Raw genomic sequence first — 19,441 nt, forward strand, 5'->3', positions numbered from 1 at the left:
AATTCCTCCCCACTCGCCACGTAGGTCCCAAGCCTTTTACCTTTGGTGCACGAATCCCCACTTCGTTAACCTCGGTTACCGATTTGGGAGCGAACCGTCCTACCCCCCCTAGTTTATAAGTATCCAAACTAACACTCGCTAAACCTCGCACAGGGCGCCGCCCCTCTCGCGGATACGTAAACTAGTTTCGGGACGCGAACCGGGCGCGTCGCTATCCCTCTTGTCATAGTAGATTTGCAATTGTAGAATAACTTGTTCATTATTTAAATAATAGTAATTTAGAGTCAGTGAAACTAGAATAAGTAAACTATTGTGGAACCTGAATTATAAGTGCCATTGTGTTATTGATTGTGCGTTTCCTTGGTCAAATGTCCCTGTAGGCATCCTAGATAGGTACACATCCCTCATCGCAGAAGGCGAACTGGGACTTAGTACTAAACAGCGGGGTGTCAGACTGAGCTAGCTAAGACGCCCCGTTGCAATGGCGCCCAACTGAATAACCCACGGAACCTACAGGGACCACCAGATCGCTAGAGAAGCGAAAGACCAAAAGGAACGCAAAACTTCGCACCCGACCAAATTGATAAACACACATGTCAGAACCGACATCTTGGATATACAAACTGAAGAAGACAGAACTTGAGAACGAGTGCAAAAGAAGAAACATAAAAACGGAGAACAGAACCGTACAAGAACTGAGACAGAACCTCACAGAAGTACTCAGAACTAAGCAGTCCCGTCAACCAGTCCAGTCCGCCAGTAAGTCCGCCGAAGACAGTGAGTCTGAAAACGATTTCGAAGACACAGAGATGCACCAAGAACTAGACAACGACAAACCAAACATGTCGTACACCATGGATCAGACTGAAAACATAACATCCAGATGGAACCTAAGTTTCGACACATACAACGACCCGGTGGAGTTCCTAGAGCAATTGGACGAACTCATGTCATCGGGCGAGGTCAAGCCAGATAAAGTGCTCAAAGTGCTACCCAGATTCCTGAAAGGTAAAGCTGTGCTGTGGTATAGAAATAATAAAAACTCGTTTACTACATGGAACGAATTCATAGAACTCTTCAAGTTGACCTTTGTGAGCTGTGACAGTGACCTGTTAGCTAAAATAGTGAATTATAGGCAACATCACCGCCAAAAATTCACAGACTACCTCATTGAAATACAAACACTCATGCGCAGATACGCAAAAATGTCAAAAGAGGAAGAAATAACTAGAATCTACGAAAACATGAACGCAAAATACAAGTACTATATCAAGAAATCAGAAGCAGACTCGGTAAGCAAATTAATACAACTGGCAAACGACTATGAAAATGTCACAGCAGAACGTCAAACTAGCTTCACAGAACGAGAACCACGAAATAACTACCACGAAACAAGCACAAATCAAGGACACAAGGAGACGGCATCATACATACACAATTACAACACAAATACTTGCTGCTGGAGCTGTGGAAAACAAGGACACTCGATGAAAGATTGCAGAAGTAAGAAAATACTATTTTGTAACGGTTGTGGCAAGATCGGCAAAATGAGTAAACAGTGTTGTAAGAAAACAAGTGAGTACACACAGGCCATGACAATGAACACAAGTCCGCAAATTAAAGATAACCGTCCCTTCGTAGATGTATCGATACTAGGCGAAAAATATCAAGCACTCGTAGACACCGGCGCCACAAGATCATACATCAACGACCAAGTGTACAAGAAAATCGTAAAAAGAAACCTGAAACCGAAAACAGTAAGCATAACAGCTAGCATGACAGATGGGCACACAACTCGAATTAAAGAAGCACTAGACTTGCAAATTAATATAAAGGGAAAAACAATTAACCACCAAGTATTATATCATCCACGAATCACGAGTATACTGATCGGCATGGACATATTAAACAGAATAGGAGCCAAAATAGAATGGCCTAAAGATAGTACCAAGCAAGGGGAACAAGTGGGAACAACGTCAAGAAAAACTACAGAAGTCAACATCGTACCTACGTACGAAATGGCTGAAACACTGACAAGCAAGAAAAAACACAAGATAAAACTCGAACACGAACTTGAACTCGAAAAACCAATAAAGAAAAAAGACTATTCACGGAACCATAAAAATCAAGAAGTAATAAATAAACACGTAACACGCATAACACAAGAAACAAAAAAAAAAGACTGGACCCAAAAGAAAATTCAAGAAATACAAAAAACCGGAAATAAGGGCTATAAAATGTCAAACAGCAAATTATACAAGAAAATAATAAATCACGCATACGGACCAATAACAAAAACATCATCAGACTGGAAATTATGCATAAACAACAATGAAAAAGACCAGATTCTAAAAGAAAACCACGATACACCAACCGCAGGCCATCTAGGAACAGCGAAAACACTGAACAAAATATCACAGAGATATTATTGGCCCGGTATGTACAGAGATGTGTCAACGTACGTCAAGAACTGCAAAACCTGCCAAGTTAACAACGCACGCAAACCCTGGAGCGCAGTGTCTACAGACCCGTGTAGACCACCACCCAGATCATCGAACCGGTCCACAGACTGGACCGAAATCCTCGATGTCGACACCGTCGACCACCCACAAGACCTGGACTGGCGCGAATCCGGCCCTGGAGAGGAGCCGACCCGAGCTGAGGACCAGACCAGGAGGCGGCCGGGGAGAAAGAAGAGGCGCGGCCAAATCCAGAACCAGCTGAACAAGGCTAGTAACATTTACTCGTAGTTTAAACTTAATACCTAAGCTAGGTTTCAAGTACAAAGTACAAATTGTTTATTACCTAATCTGTTCTCGTTTAAGTAAACTCATCAGCATTTCAAAACAAGTCAATAATATATAAGTATTAATTAACATTACATAGTAACCCTGTATAATCTAGATCATCCAGTTCTTGAATTTAATCTCGTTAAATATCACATATCAATAACCTATAAGTATTAATTAACATTACATAGCAACCCTGTATAATCTAGATCATTCAGTTCTTGAATTTAATCTCGTTAAATATCATATATCAATAACCTATAACTATTACAAAGTAGCCCTGTATAATTTAAATCGTTCAATTGTTCTATTTAATCTCGTAAAATAACTATTGACGCAAATCGCATTGTTATTTACTCGTAACTCGCAACCTAAACTCACATAAATAACAAACCGGTTTGCTACGCGTCAATAGTACTACCAGTTTCTCGATAACTTTTAAATAGTAAACAAACATTGTAAGAACGATTCACCGAGCGAGCTCATTTGCATATTATCAGAGAAACATGTATTTTTCTATTCGCCACGGGCGATCAACAGCGCTCGCTTACTAGATGACTCATAACTAGATTTTACCTGCCTAATGTTTGCGCGCCGCGTCAGGCTGCATTCCATTATGAAATAATATTGTTGTAGTTAAAACTTAACCCCTTAACTGCCATTGTCTTGTATAACTTTTAATAATTATAGAAATTATTAACATTAATCAGATGCCTATTCTGAGTATAGTAATTTAAATAATAAAACTAGTAAACTAGAAATATTAATAACAAGTGCCATGAATACTATTATTGTATTAAAGAAATATTTCAAGTAATACTCGTAATAACAAATTAAACAACTCGTTTAATTAGCTCATTAGTTAATGGTAAGCAAAAAAAATTAAAGGTATCTTAATAACATTGTTTCAAAACTAAGCTAAAATTAGCGTTTAATTAGTTCATTGTAAGCAAAAAAAATTAAAGGTATCTTAATAACATTGTTTCAAAACTAAATTAGCTAAAATTAGCGTTTAACGGGTTAATTGTAAACAAAAGGTCAAAGGTCCTACCTATCTTAACAACATTGTCTCAAAACTAAGTTAGCTTATATTAGCGTTTAATTAGTTCATTGTAAGCAAAAAGTTAAGGGTATCTCAATAACATTGTTTCAAGACCAAGTTAGCTAATATTATTATAAGTAAATAAGTAATGTTCCGTCATGTTTTACATTTTAATTTTTACTCGCCATGAAGTTACCCAGAAATAACTTATTATTATCATGACCTTTAGTTGTTCTTAAAGAACCTTTATGTACCAGACTTGTGATTTTTCCAGGTAAAAATCTCCAAAACAAGGGAGGATGTGACGCGCCCCGCGACGCATCGACAGCCCTAGCACCGAGCGCGGAGATTTTGACAACCCTACGGCTGCGCGGCCGCACGCCGCACGGACCGAGCTAATATAAGAGACGGCGGCGACCGCGGGCGCCTAGCATTCGCTCGGGAGCCATCGCAACAGCCAGACGATCGCGCGCGCGTCTAACTTTCTCACGGCTAATTGCGCAAGAGTCCCTAGCGAATAGCTACCCTCACTGTTCCCACTAACCTGGCTCGATAGGACTTTCTGCTCGCGCGGTTTCCGCGACACGAGCGAACCATCGCTGCCTGTATTCACATCCAAATCCCTACCGAGTGCATGCTTTACTCAATCCCGACCTGCGGTAGCAATCCCGCTGCCACCCTTCCTGTAATTCCTCCCCACTCGCCACGTAGGTCCCAAGCCTTTTACCTTTGGTGCACGAATCCCCACTTCGTTAACCTCGGTTACCGATTTGGGAGCGAACCGTCCTACCCCCCCTAGTTTATAAGTATCCAAACTAACACTCGCTAAACCTCGCACAGGGCGCCGCCCCTCTCGCGGATACGTAAACTAGTTTCGGGACGCGAACCGGGCGCGTCGCTATCCCTCTTGTCATAGTAGATTTGCAATTGTAGAATAACTTGTTCATTATTTAAATAATAGTAATTTAGAGTCAGTGAAACTAGAATAAGTAAACTATTGTGGAACCTGAATTATAAGTGCCATTGTGTTATTGATTGTGCGTTTCCTTGGTCAAATATCCCTGTAGGCATCCTAGATAGGTACACATCCCTCATCGCAGAAGGCGAACTGGGACTTAGTACTAAACAGCGGGGTGTCAGACTGAGCTAGCTAAGACGCCCCGTTGCAATGTAATCTCTGAATTCAGGGCGTAAATGAATGCGCTGTTAGATAGTTAGAATGCTGTTATAATAAAGTCGGAATGAGAAATAAGTAGTACAATAAAAATTCTCATTGCAACAGTTAGTTAACCTAGCTTAGAGAATTATGAACGTTTGAGGAAATTTTGAATCTTACTTCTTGAAAGAATAAAAGCTTACGTGATTATCTTATAACGAACTAGGATGGATAAATAGGCGTGAAATAACAGAACCCAAAGACTTAACCAGCTTTTTGGTCTCACTATAACCAGTTTATTTCGCAAATAATCGATCATAGGATCATTCAGCTCCAAAGATAAACAACTCGGGTTCTAAGAAATACCGGTAATGGTAATAATGGACAAGTTTCCAATTTTTTTTTCTTTTAATAAAACTTGAAAATATAAGTAAAACTATTAATAATTGTGAAAGAATCATGAAAATATCTCTACAAATACAAAAGTTACAGGGCCCTAAAATTGCGCATAACAAATATTCGCGCCATTTTGATCAGTGTAGTCACGACAGTCATTCGGAGTACAAACAGTAAATTAGTACAAACAGTAACCCCTGGCCCAGTGCTGTTGACAGATCCATTTTTCTTTAAAATCGAGTAGTTTTAATTTTTCAGTTAGGGTCACTCAATATTCCTTCTTAGTAAAATTGTGTAACCATTTCCAAGACCTTTTTTTTTTTTTTTTTTTTTTTGTACGTGGAAAAAATGCATAAAACTGCATACCCGCCGCTGTGGCCAGGCGACGGGTTATGTGGGGCTCTCCATGCCAGAAGGGCAAGGCCTACCCACTAAAACAACCACGAATGTCCTTCTTTCTGGGCATAGGGGAAATGCCGGTATAGCGAACCTTGTCCCGATTTCCGCCTATGCCCAGTTTGTCCAGCAGTGCGGACCCACCTTTTGTGCCACGGACATCGAGTGCGCTTTCGCGCATACTATGTACAGAACTATACAAACATACAGAATATATTTACAATAAGATATTATTTACAATAACAATTATTTACAATAAGATCCAGTCAACAGGTGTAAAGAGCCTGTCGACTGGCGCTCATCAGTCCTCTCCTATTTAACTATCAGAGACGGCGCGCAAAAGCCCGCCGCCTCTGGCCCACCCTCTTGCGGCGTATGGGATCGGCAGAGGGATCCTCCTCCCTTTCCCGTTCCGCCGCCTCCTTTGTGGCAATCACAGCTTCGCAGAAAGCCTTGACCGCGTCCCATCCTGGTTTGCTGCCAACCATGGCCTTGATCATTGCCGGCAGTGTAATGTCCAATCCGATTGCCGCTTGGAGTCTGGCTCGTTGCGGCGCCCACGCGGTGCACACCTCAAGCGTGTGCTCCGCCGTATCTACCGGGTCATCGCAGTGGTGACACGCGGTGGTCCTCTCGCGACCGATGCGGTGCAGGTATTTCCCGAAGCAGCCATGTCCGGTCAGTACCTGCACCATCCGGTAAGTGAGAGGACCCTCTCGTGCCTCCAGCCATTGTCTTAAACAGGGCTGCAATGCGGTGACTGTGCGGTGTCCTGCGCTAGGCTCTGCTAGCCAGTCTGCCCACTCATCGATGATTGCTTCGCGCGCCTCCTCACGCCAGTGCTCGACCTCGCGAGGTGCTGGAGGGTTACCGCTGCTCCTCGCGGCAGCGGTTCGGTGGTATACCTCTGCCAGCACCTCTGCCTCTAGCTCCCACGGGGGAGTACCTGCCAGTGCACACGCAGCCTCACGGGAGACCGTGTTGTATGCGCGTACTAATCTTTTGGCCATAATGCGTTGTGGCCTCCTCAGAGCCGAGATGTTTTCCCTTCCTAGGGCGTCTACCCACATGGGTGCTCCGTACAGGGCCATAGATCTTACGACCCCTGCAAATAGACGGCGGCATCCCATGTGTGGGCCTCTCAAATTGGGCATAATCCGGCATAAAGCCCCAGACACTCTAACTAACTTCGGGGACAGAACCTTGAAGTGAGCCTTAAAGTTCCACCGGCTGTCGAGTATCAATCCAAGGTATTTCATGGTAGACTCGACAGCGATGGAGATGCCACCTACGACAATCTCTGACCCTACTGGGGGCCTTTTGCGTGGCCCATGGAAGCAGATGGCCTCTGACTTGTGCAAGGCCACCGTGAGACCAAGGCGTCTGATACGTCCGACGACTTCCGCTACTCCTGCCGTTGCGCGAATCGCCGCTTCCCTATAGGTCTTATCTTTGGCTATAACTAACGTGTCGTCTGCATAGCAGACGATCTTGATGCCGGGCAGCTGATTTCCTCTGATGGCCCAGTCATAGCCGATATTCCACAGGAGCGGCCCTAGAACCGACCCCTGTGGAACACCGCACTCTACTGGCCTTCGGCCCCACCCGTCAGCCGTCGGAAAGATCACCTCTCTGTCTGCTAAGTAGGCCCGGATAATGTTTTGTAAGTATTGAGGGACCCTATGGTGCTTCAGAGCCTCCTCTATGCAACTGTGGGGGATACTATTAAAAGCATTGGCGATGTCCAACGATACCGCCACAACGCTGCCCCCTCTAGCCACCTCTCGCTCGGCGACATTCTTAACTTCGGCTATGGCGTCCACTGTGGACCTGCCATGCCGAAATCCGTACTGGTTTGTGGCCAGATTTGGCCCTATCTCTTCCAAATGCCTGATGAGACGGACAGCAATGACCCGCTCGAAGAGCTTTGCCGCCTCATCCAACAGGACAATGGGTCGATACGCCGACGGGGAGTCCGTAGGCCGACCCTCTTTCTTTAGGAGGACGAGCTTTCCTATCTTCCATTGTAGTGGAAAAATTCCTCGGCTCAGGCAAGCCGTCAGCAGCGCTCGAAACCGCGGCTCCAGCCCGTTTTTTAGGGCGAGCACGAGGGCCTTCCCTGGCACTCCATCCGGTCCAGGAGCGGTTTTCTTTGCCTGAAGGCGCAGAATCGCCCCTCCTAGTTCTCCCTCTGTGACGTCAGGGGCTTCACCCGTATCTGCCTCAGCCGCACTGTACCTTACCGGCGGCGTGAAATCCGGTCTTGCTGGAAAAAGGGCCTGAACGACAGCACCAAGAAGGCCAGGGTCCATACTGGTAGTTATTGGAGGAGCCCATGGACGAAGTTTACTCATGACGAGCTTATAGGGCCTCCCCCATGGATCCTGTTTCAGGGTGGAGAGGAGCTCCTCCCAGGCGGCGTTTTTAGCCTCCCCTATCGCACCCCGCAGCTCCTTTTTGGCACTTTGGTACAATCCGTACAGCGGGGCGTCCTGCGTCTCGTCTCTGCGTTGTCTTCGACGGTGTCTAGAGTAACGGCGTCTGGCCGTGACACAAGCCTCCCTTAGTTGAGCCAGCTCAGGGGACCACCAGTACACGCCTGTGCGTGACGGCAACTTCCCTACTCTGGGCATTGCCGCATCGCACACGCGTGACATGGCCTCACGGAGCCAATTGACTTCGCTGCTGGGCTCAGCTGCGTCCGACCACGGCGACCAACTTTCTATCAGTGACGCAACTGCTAAGGTGTCTCTGTCCAGTTTCTTCAGAGCCCATCGTGGACCCGTCGTCTCTGGGGAACGGTTCGAATAGCTCGGGACGGTGAACCGGAGGGGGGAAATGTCGAAGCATATGTACCTATGATCCGACAAAGTCTCGACCTCCTCCAGCACCTCCCAGTTCTGTACCCGGCTCGCCAGGGCGGGAGTTGCGAACGTGATGTCCACAACTGAGCCACCCTGCATCCGCACGCACGTGTTGACCGTTCCCCTGTTTACAATCACCAGGCCGTTTGACATGAGCCATTCCTCTAGTAGCTCGCCTCTTACATCCGTTATTCGGGATCCCCAGGCCGTAGATTTGGCATTAAGGTCACCCATTACTACAGTATGATGTGGGCAGCCCCAGCCAGATGTAAGGGATCCTATCTCTGCTAAGAATATTTCGAATTCCGCGATAGAGCGGTTCGGTGAAAAATATCCTCCTATTACAACGATGTCTCCAACCAGGACGGCAACACATCCACGACCTCTTCGAACTTTTTTGAAAGGGCCAGAGTTGGCTGCCGTGTTAGTAATGACTACTACCTTCTCGTCGGTGTCGCCACCATTTCCAAGACCTGACCATTATATAAAAAGAAAAAGACTTCGACATTATAATATCATTCTTGACAATGCGTTAGGGGTGATAAGCATTGTGATTGAAATTTGAACAGGTGGCCTGACGTCACGGCACCGCCTACGTTTAAGTTCCACGCGAAAATATGGAGGTAATTTAAACAATTACTTTCTCAACCATTTCTTGATGGATTTCAAAAATAACTTCACGGGATTTTTAGTTTTGGTCTATATTTTAATCTCATTCAGTGAAATCTAATGTTTTCAACATCATGAAACTTCTCCACTATACTCTGTGGTATGTTTTAACAGCCGCTTGTTAGATATAGCCTATGCAATTGAATAGATAGATAGCCTGTGAGTTTCACTCCTATTCCTTCAATTTCTAACACTAACCGTGTTGAAAATGACTCTGGAGAAAAATCATAAGGAGTCATAAATAATAAGAAAAAAAAAATAGATTCCATGAGACTGTTTTGTTAAATGGAAAATCCATAAACGCGTGCTTAAATTTTTGTGATGAAAGCACTGTTGTTTGACTAAACATTTTAATTAAAAGATTTGGTCAATTATATTATCGTTCTTACCTCTGGAATGAGCTAATATTATAAGCATGAATGTTGATAAGATTGACGTTGTTGCAGTGTTAGTGATCAATGATGTATAAGTATATGCAGACCACTGACAATAGTCGGAACTGCCGTTTTCCCACGATTTTGAAGGATAGTTCTAACATTCTACTAATTCTAGTTTTACCGAGAATAGTTAATACACAACGGCTGAGGAGAAGTCGTTGTTAGTTATGTCTCCTAAACCAAAAACACTTCAGGCAAATATTTTTATAGCTAGAACAATGTCATATATTATTATGGTAAGTAACACACACACTGTCACTATCGTAGATGCATTTTGTGAGGGCCGTTCTTTAACTGAAAACAAAAAGCACAAAGCTTCTGTTAAAGTTTGTTGGTCCCTATAAAGTAACTGAAATTTTAGGAAACGATAAGATTGCTGGTGTTTCAAGTTTTTAAAAAAAAGCGGGTAAAACTTAGACGACTGCAATGTGAATGCGACCGACAAATTTTGAGCTTAAATTCATGTGGAGGCCTTAGAAAAACATAATTCTAGTGAAAGTCGCTTACATTGATAAATAATTAACAGTATACTCTTTGAGTAGGCATATGCTCTCTGTAGGCAATAAAAGTTAATAAGTAATAGACATTAATAAGAAAGTCAGTGTGTATAGATCGCTGTACACAACCAGGTGTGCATAGTATCTAAGTTACTCGGGACTAGTTTTTAAGGTCTCTAATGTACAATAAATAAAATTCAGGATATGTTTTTTTTAAACATTATTTGCACACGATCTATATCTATCTGATCTATTATTTGCAAGTTGTCAAAAGTTGTTTAAATACGATTCGTATTGTTTCACAAATTATTAGTAATGATTTTAGAATATCTTTATTAGACGTGAATACCAGGCCGAATGTAATGATTTTATATTATTTTATGAGACGTGTATGCCAGGAGGCATCACGGTGACGGATGGCCGAATGTAATGATTTTAGAATGTATATTGTATTTTATACGATTGGTTGCTTATGTTATTGTAACAATTTTGGTAGAATTTTAAAACCCATTAATAAATTTAAATACTTTATTTGACTACTTCCTGGACATGTTACAGATATTAGAATGATTTTGGGCATTAATTTTGTATTGTATTCGATTATCTCATATTCATTGTATAATGTAATTATTTTAGAATTTTTATTGTATACAATTTGGTATTTTAGAAATAAAATTAACTAAATTCATAATTAGGTATTGCACTTGACTACTTCCGGGGCATGCCATCGATAAGTCGTTTTGAGCGGGTTGACGTTGACGATTGGAAGGGGAAGTTACCTTATCGCTGGCATGCTACCGACAGGCAGTTCGATTTGGGCTTTCAAACAAGATGTACTTATTAGTAAGAAGTAATGTTGAAATAATTATTGTGTATATCAGTGGTGTAGAAATACATACTTGAACAAGTCTTCGATTGGTTTCCTTTTACATGAGTAAAACAAACTTTGAAAAGAAATTGATGCGTTTATTGTTTTTAAATAACATTGCCTCTTTTCTCCATAAAGGTCTCCAGATTTTTTTTCTGAATTCTCAAACAAATGGATTTCTAAACTTTATAACGCTTTTAAAACAGAATACTTGAATAGATTTGAGTCGGCTATTGATCTAATTAAGTCTTGAACTTCTATTACTCTTCAGTTTACCGTTTAAAATTTGTTCGTGTTGTAAGTGACGTATCAAAAAATTTCTTTTGCATTTGTTAGAAACGTCTTATCTCCCAAATCCAGCGAAGCCAATTTACGATAAAGATCCCCAATAATAAGCACCTCCGTTGTTAAGGATGATCTACATAGTGAGGAACTAAGTAACATTATTTTTACGTCATTACACTCATAGCTGTATGTAAATGTAGTAGGTACTTACTCCTAAACGTGACTACGAATGTAATAAATATGAATATGAATAAATTAATTCGCAACAACTTTGTTTTCCATTTATACATTTACATATGTTACGAGTATAGTCAAATCTCGAAGCTCAGGCGCTCCTAGGTTTGACTAGTCAATCCTCAGGTTTGACTTGAAGTCTTAGTCAAAGCCCAAACATTTCGGCCTTTGACTAAATAATGTTAGTCAAACCTAGGAGAAACTAATTTGGTCAGTCATAGGTACGTCGAAACTCAATTTAATGAAATCGGGGTTTGACTAGTCAAACCTCAATTAAGAAATTAACTAACTATGTACTTCATTCTGATATCGAAGTTTACTGTCGGTTTTATCGTGCACGCGCATCTCTTTAGGTGAAGGTACCAGTAACTAAACTTATTTACTGCAAGCGTGATTTTTTGCCGTTTTTTGCTCAATTAATTACGGCAATAGGTGAAAGCTTGAAATATTCATAAATATTCAGTTGCATATTTACTTAAAAATAAATCATTAAATTAAAATAAAATAAATATTTAGGGGGGGGGGGGGGGCTCCTATACAACAATAAAAGAGTCGTACGGAACCCTTCGTGCGTGAATCCGACTCGAACTTGGTGGGTTTACTATAATTGCTACCGGCCTCTGTAACGCCGCGTCTACTTTTGACCGAGTCTATCAGTCGCTTCTAGGATTGACTAGGCAAAACCCGAAACAGATTATTTTCATTTCGACGTTTGACTGAACAGATAGGAACTCCTAGGTTTGACTTAGTCAAAGGCCGAAATAGGAATTTATTTCGGGGTTGGCCCGAAAGCCTTGGTCAAACCTAGGATAGACCAGTCATTCCGCCAAGAGACTGCATATCGACCTTTGACTATGACACATACAAGAAATGTGACATATCTACATAAAAAGTTGCTCTACCATTATCATTTAAGCATTCTTAGGCAATCATAAACACATCCTTGTTCTGTTTGAATCACATTATAGTTTGGAGATGAACCTTAGAGAATATTATATTGTAGTATTAATCTCTTAATATTTTGAATACCTTATTATTATATTTATATTTAGGCCCCTATTAGGGTACTTCAACATATTCATCCGAAAATATATTGCCACACCACCACTTTGAGGCAACATATTAGCTGGCTAAATTCTTGGGACACATGGGTTATTAACTGAACATAACTCAAGCACGCGGCGGCTTATGAATCATTCACACAACGCACTTAACTGTACACTGTATTGATGTGAACACACCTTTAATCTGATGTCAAGCGAAAAATGGAATCAGCCACCGTTTCCACAGCAGACGAATGAATATGTGATTGATGATACAAGTGACTTTAGCGAACAAAAACACCTAATATTTAGGGCGGGGATAGGGTTGCCAGGTGTCCGGTTTTAGCCGGACATGTACTTGGCTTTTTACGGTTTTGTCAATGTATTCAACCGGACAGGCCGGAAATATTGTTAAATAATATAAAATATTGTCTTGTCCGGCCTGTCCGGCTTTTGTTAGGCTTTTTATGTGGCTGCCGCGCCAGTCGAAAGTCGAGCCACAGAATAATATCAAGCGCTCGCATCAGGGTGTTGGGCAACCGATGATGATAATATACTCACTCGTGACTCTCCGTGAGCTAAGCACCCGTGACATGTCCGGCTTTTAAGGTTAAATGTCCGACCAAATGAAGCACAGAGTCCGGCTTTTGTGTTTTTGGACCTGGCAACCCTAGGCGGTGAAGACCTAATCGACACGGGAACCACCTTACCTACATTGGTTAATCAAGTAGAAAGCTAATCTAATACCAATGTGCTAAGGCTCGAATTCACCGAAAGATTAAAGATGAAACTCGATTATAGGATAACAGTGGATAATGAGTGTCGAATTGCAAAACATTTAAAAAGTTATATATAAGACGATTTATTCCATGAAGGTCTTAATTTTAGGGGTTCCTGTAGCAAGAAAATATCATAGAAACTCTCGATTTGATAATAATGTTCAGATGGGACACAAATTGAAAATTCCCTGTTTATTTATTGTCCGTTTACGCTCTCATTGTCCGTAAAGAAATATAATTTCGTGCTTCGGGGGTCACCTTAATTCGTTTCGATCCAATTCAGCCACGTCAGATGCCTGTAACGGTTCGTAAAGTTAAGTGCTAGGGATGTGACGTCATTGTTGCAACTCACATGAGTCAAGAAGATTCCTGGCCGAAGTCTTAGCCTAGGCGCAGACCACCAACTTTTAGTTGGACATAGTTGAGCCCGATTCTAATTTGAATGAAGAATGGTATCGGCCGATTCATCATACAAATTTTAAATCGATCCAATTATCGGCCAACTAAAAGTCGGTGGTCTGCGCCTATGCTTAATTAAGTTGAGCAAATTAATGTTAGGGTTACCAAAATCTAAAAATAATAATAGGTTACATTACAAACATACCACATCTTTTGAAACTTAGCTCTTCTTATATCTGTCGCTTGATGTGTAGTTTTTAAATATAACATTCGTTGCCTATTAAGTAGGTATGTTTTGCTAATAAATATGTTTATTTGTTTTTAATAGCTGTGAATTCTGTAACAACATAAAAACAAAATGAACCCGGAAAGCCTTCTGGATCGTGATTAATTTAAACATGAAAGTAAAGCGCTTAACATTTTGTGTATTTGTGTCCTTATTTACGAGTACTTAATATGAAAACGTGTGAGAAAGCTTTACAAGGATAAGGAAAATCAAGCAAATTCAAGCAATAAAAATAACTGGCACTAAATAATTGTTTTTATTTTAAAAAGTAATTCAAGTCACTCAACTCAAATAACTGACACGTTGTAAATGTTGCTTTGTAATTTAAAAAGTAAATTAGCCAAGTCAATCGCCTCTTTCTTCTTTGATTGATACTGGAATACAGGTGTCAGTGAACTTTCTGCTTGGACTCCTTGCCATACCTTTACTGAAACTCTAGGGAAAGAAGGGATTTCATATCAATTATTTATTTATTTTATTTGGTTTACCAGAAATTGTTACATTGATGCTTACACAGTATACATACAGCCATAGTGGTAATAACTAAATGCACAATTAATTTAAGGTAAACACCGCATGCAATATATTAGTAACATCCCATCCCAACTAATATTATAAATGCGAAAGTAACTCTGTCTGTCTGTCTGTCTGTTACGCTTTCCCGCTTAAACCTCGCAACCGATTTTGATGAAATTTGGCATAGAGATAGTTTGAGTCCCGGGAAAGAACATAGGATAGTTTTTATCCCGGTTTTTGAAACAGGGACGCGCGCGATAAAGTTTTTCTGTGACAGACAAAATTCCACGCGGGCGAAGCCGCGGGCGGAAAGCTAGTTAATTATAAATTTATTGATTGAAACTAGACCGGTAGACAATTATAAATTGAAAAGAAAAAAAGTAATAGAAATGGTTCGATACGGGCACAGAAAATTTAAAATGAAGGTAAAATTGAAAAAAAAAAATGCTACACCACTACTCACCGACAATGGTTTCTTCCATGTGCTTTCGGAACTTTATGAGACTTGTGGTGTGAATATCAGTAGTTCCTCCGTGAGAATTCAGAAGTCTGCTCTATCATTATCATTCATTATTTCATCAAAAGAATCTTATTTTGCACATATTATGTGCAAACAGCACGAAGGCATAATTGAAAAAAAAAAGCTTTTATAATTTAAAAAGTACTCGTATATTATTAGCCTTCGTTGCTCCTTGATTGATGCAGGTGTCGGTGTACAAATAGACGTAATTTCCGGGCGAGGCAACTTGATCGACTCGCCATGTAGCTCGATGCTGCGGGCTTACAGAAACTCAAGGGGATTCACTCTGAACGGAGTTGGAAGAGTTTTAATTAGGGATTGAAGGTACATTAAGGAGAGAGTATAGTGTATTTTACATAATAGGTCTGTACGCTGTCTTTCTAAAACTATGAACTAGTGAATCAATATGATAAACTACGCCAACGCTTCTTAAGTACCGTATCAACAAAAGAAATTTGAAAAAAGCTTAAAAACGTTTGAGGAAATCAATCTACCTGCTTGTCGGGCATATTTTTACTTGACTTCAAGTATTTCTAGAATCTATATTCACTTTTAATATAGAGACGGAAATTAAATCTGCCTCCAGGAGTTGCGTTGATGCTTAGTTACTTAGAATTGAGTTTTCATCAAAACAGTAGGTAAGCATCAATTACCAAGGTACGTGAAAAATAAGACTTCATTCTTCACCTCTGTCTCCATATGCTCTCGGTCGTGACCATTACGTGAAATGAAACACGCACTCCATTCTTGGACTCAAGATAAATGGGCTCATTTCTCATTGGCCTGTGTTACACATTGATCAATCGGCCAATGGCTACCGCGGGCTGTCAACTGAAAGCTAGTCCGTTTAATGGTTATGCTGACCTAAATTAAATCAATATAACTGGTAAACCAATACTGATGTGCAATTTATATTCAAAAGCGTCAATGCTATAAAAAAACAGAATAGTACCACAAAATAATAATAAGTATTACGTACAGAAGATTTTCTTCGCGAAGGTGTTTAAAAAAATGTATGCTCAATGTCGTTAACAATAATTATGATGTAATTTAGCTTGTCTCAAGAGTCGAGCACGATTTTGTTGACAAACGTTAGTGATCGGTACTGCGCCGAAGCCATAGGGCTGACTTCGGTAAAATGATGTGTGACGTGAGGAACTACAAACTGCGGAAAATGGCGGAGGAAATACATGAATAAGCATGAATTATATTTTGTGTTTCTATTATTATTCAGGCAGTTAAAAAATACTACACGGTATTAATTACACCACCGTTTTTACATATTATATTTTATTGTCTTTACAATGCAAATGAATGGGTGAAGAATACACAGCGTGCGTCAATATTCGCTCGTGATTGTCCTGTCGATAAGTATCTCAGGAGGGGTAGTCACGGTAATACTATCTATACAGTATTCCAACTCGACCATATTTTTGAAATAAATGTCAACAGCCGCGCGGAACGTCACGGTATGACAACATGCGATAGGGCTGCCCACCTACAGACCCTATTTTCATTACATCTGCCTACTAAGAATTTTTATCTAGTTTTGTGAATGTAATTTTTTATTTTATTTTGACAAACAAAATACTTTGTGTATGAAATAGGATAAAAATGCACGTTGTTTTCAACCGACTTCAAAAAAGGAGGAGGTTCTCAATTCGACCCGTATGTTTTTTTTTTTTTTTTTTTTTTTTCTATGTTTGTTACGCGATAACTCCGCCAATTATGAACATGTTTCATAATCTTGGCACCGACTCCAGAAGTATCAATCATGGTATACCTACATAAATATTAATAATTCGTCCTAATAAATAAGTAGGTAATTAGTAATTATTTTTCTACGTTTTAGTGTAGGTTTTTTGGAGTCGGTTTTATTTTTTTTGTGATTAGTAGATTTAATTAAAAAATATATTGTGTTAAGATTTAGTAACAAATCTTATATAATATGCGACCGTAAAATGTATGCGCCTCGACTGAAGCGTACAAAATGCTTGATTATTATACAGGGTGTTAGGTAAATGGGTTTATAAGCCGACACTAGTCCATGTTAACATGTGCATATAAATGGTATGGTGATGTCAGAAAAATTATATTATCATTTTAATAATTTTAATTTTCATAACAATCTGATTTTATAAATTTTATTTTGTATGAAAATTCAAAAAACAAAATGATAATATCACTGACTTCACCATACCATTTAATGTTAACATGGGCTAGTGTCGGCTTATAAAACCCATTTACCTAACACCCTGTATAAATAGGTACTTGTAATTATTTTATAAAAAAAGAGCGCTTACTGTTTAAAAAACAACACATCTTCCGTTTATTACTGTGGCACATTCGCGACACCCTCGACTTTTGCATATCGAGCGCATACCCAGATTTGAATTTCGAAGGAAAGCTCGCGTTTCGTCCGTTTATATGAAGTTACAATACTGTATGATAGTATTACCGTGGGGTAGTCGCGCGTGTTTTGTTTTCAATGCAAACTCGCGGAGATGAACAGGCCTGATAGTGCTGGCTGGCTATGTTTAAAAATTAAAATCTACCTATCAAAAGTGTATTTTGCTTAGTTTCATCAAATGACAACTGGCTAAAGCCTTTACTAACAATGCAAACCATTTAAAAAAAGTAGTTCTACATTTCTACAGGCTGTTGTTTTTATTCTTTGAATTAAAAACTCATCACTTTTTTAATCTTTTTTAAATGTTTGAAATTTAAATTTAGAATAAATCGAATATTGTAGTTGTCTTTTGTTTCGAACAACTCATTTAACCCTTTCCACAGATCGTCCCTCTTTCGATTAAACAAGACCTCTGGATAAGGTCTTGTAGAGTAAATAATTTAACTTGTAGAATTTGCGTATCCTTCGTAACAATCTAATTAAGATATTTAAATGGGTTGCTGTAGATTTCTCTCGGGGAGCTCCTTTACCTTCGTCTTAAAAGTAAAATAAATCCTTTTCAATATAAGCAGTTATGAGCCTAATAATAAAGTATTAGAAGCCAAATTTGTTTCTTGCTGTTCATTTCGTTCTGGGATTATACGAAATAAATGAGCATTTTCTATTTAAATATTCAACAGGAACAACTCTATCAAAAGCCTTTACAATTTCGACACTTTTAACCGACTTCAAAAAGGAGGAGGTTTCGGCTGTATGTATGTTTTTTTTTCTATGTACGAGTTTCTCGGATGTTCACAGATTACTCCGTCAAACAATACCAAAAATACTTGTGAAAGCATCATGCAAATATCTCTACAAATAAAGAATTTGAACTTTATTTTTTATTTTTTTTTATTTTTCAGTCAGTGTCACTAAAGATTAACGTAGGGAAACCCGACTTTAACATATCTCAGACCTGGCCATATACAAAAAGAAGAAAAATACTTTGACATAATATTAAAGTGTCCTTCTCGACGACGCGACGCGCCTGTGGGCAGAGTGTGAGTTTACATCAAACGCGTGAGCGCGTTTAATAAATGTATGTAAATTGTAGTTTTTAAACGTTTCCCGCTAGGGGCGCTGTATAATCCGTCATACATTTAATGTCATTTTTGACGCGTTCACTTTGCTATTCTATTCTATTCTATTCTATTCAATTTGTTTAAAGTTCTTAATTTGTAGTTTACCTCAAGTTTAGTTTATCACCTTAAATTGTATTCCGACTTAAGTTATAGTGATATCGAATACTCTGAACCGGGTTCACCAGCCGTTATTAAAGCATGAGTTTCGCGAGTATTATCGGACAATGAAACTGAGGCGGTTATTGTTCTCGGTTCGTTACTGAGTGGCGCTCTCCCGAAGAGGGCTCTTGACAACTACGCCAGTGCGGACGGGGACGGTAGGCCTTTAAAGGGTTAAGAAAGGGGATCTGGCACCGTGATTCCATCAGATCATAATCTGACGTAATTAGATTATAGATCGTTTCATCCACGAAGACGCACCCCACTATTCTTCCCGCTAATGTTTGAGTGTTATTGGTACATGCTAAATTATCCATGAGTGCACACGCACACTACAATAATGACGCTCGGATTGCTCCGATGATCATGAAACTCCCCGCACCCCGCGATTCCCTCGACCAAAAATTGGTGGGTTCGCGTCTTCGTGGACGTAACGATCTTTCTATACAATCTAACCCAACCTAACCCACTTATAGTTTACAATCTCACGCGTTATATTATAAAGTGACGGAGTTCACAATTTCACGTTGACAGATCCAAAAGGTAAAACAACAAGTATAGTGATATGGTAATTA

General features: G+C 40.1%; 1 protein-coding gene and 1 long non-coding RNA gene across 3 annotated transcripts in view; both read right to left on the minus strand.

The window, feature by feature from the left end:
- The window catches only part of LOC135072025 (putative nuclease HARBI1), a 497,753-nt gene that overhangs the window by 434,451 nt on the left and 43,861 nt on the right, over positions 1–19,441 (minus strand). The gene's annotated exons all lie outside the window — the stretch shown is intronic.
- Positions 5,377–11,169, minus strand: LOC135072298 (uncharacterized). The gene is made up of 2 exons (XR_010257397.1): positions 9,117–11,169; positions 5,377–5,694 (listed from the first exon to the last, which is right to left on the minus strand). It is a non-coding gene; the product is annotated as an uncharacterized LOC135072298 (long non-coding RNA).

This window comes from Ostrinia nubilalis, chromosome 5, assembly GCF_963855985.1.
Source record: "Ostrinia nubilalis chromosome 5, ilOstNubi1.1, whole genome shotgun sequence".
Classification (NCBI taxonomy): Eukaryota; Metazoa; Arthropoda; class Insecta; order Lepidoptera; family Crambidae; genus Ostrinia; species Ostrinia nubilalis.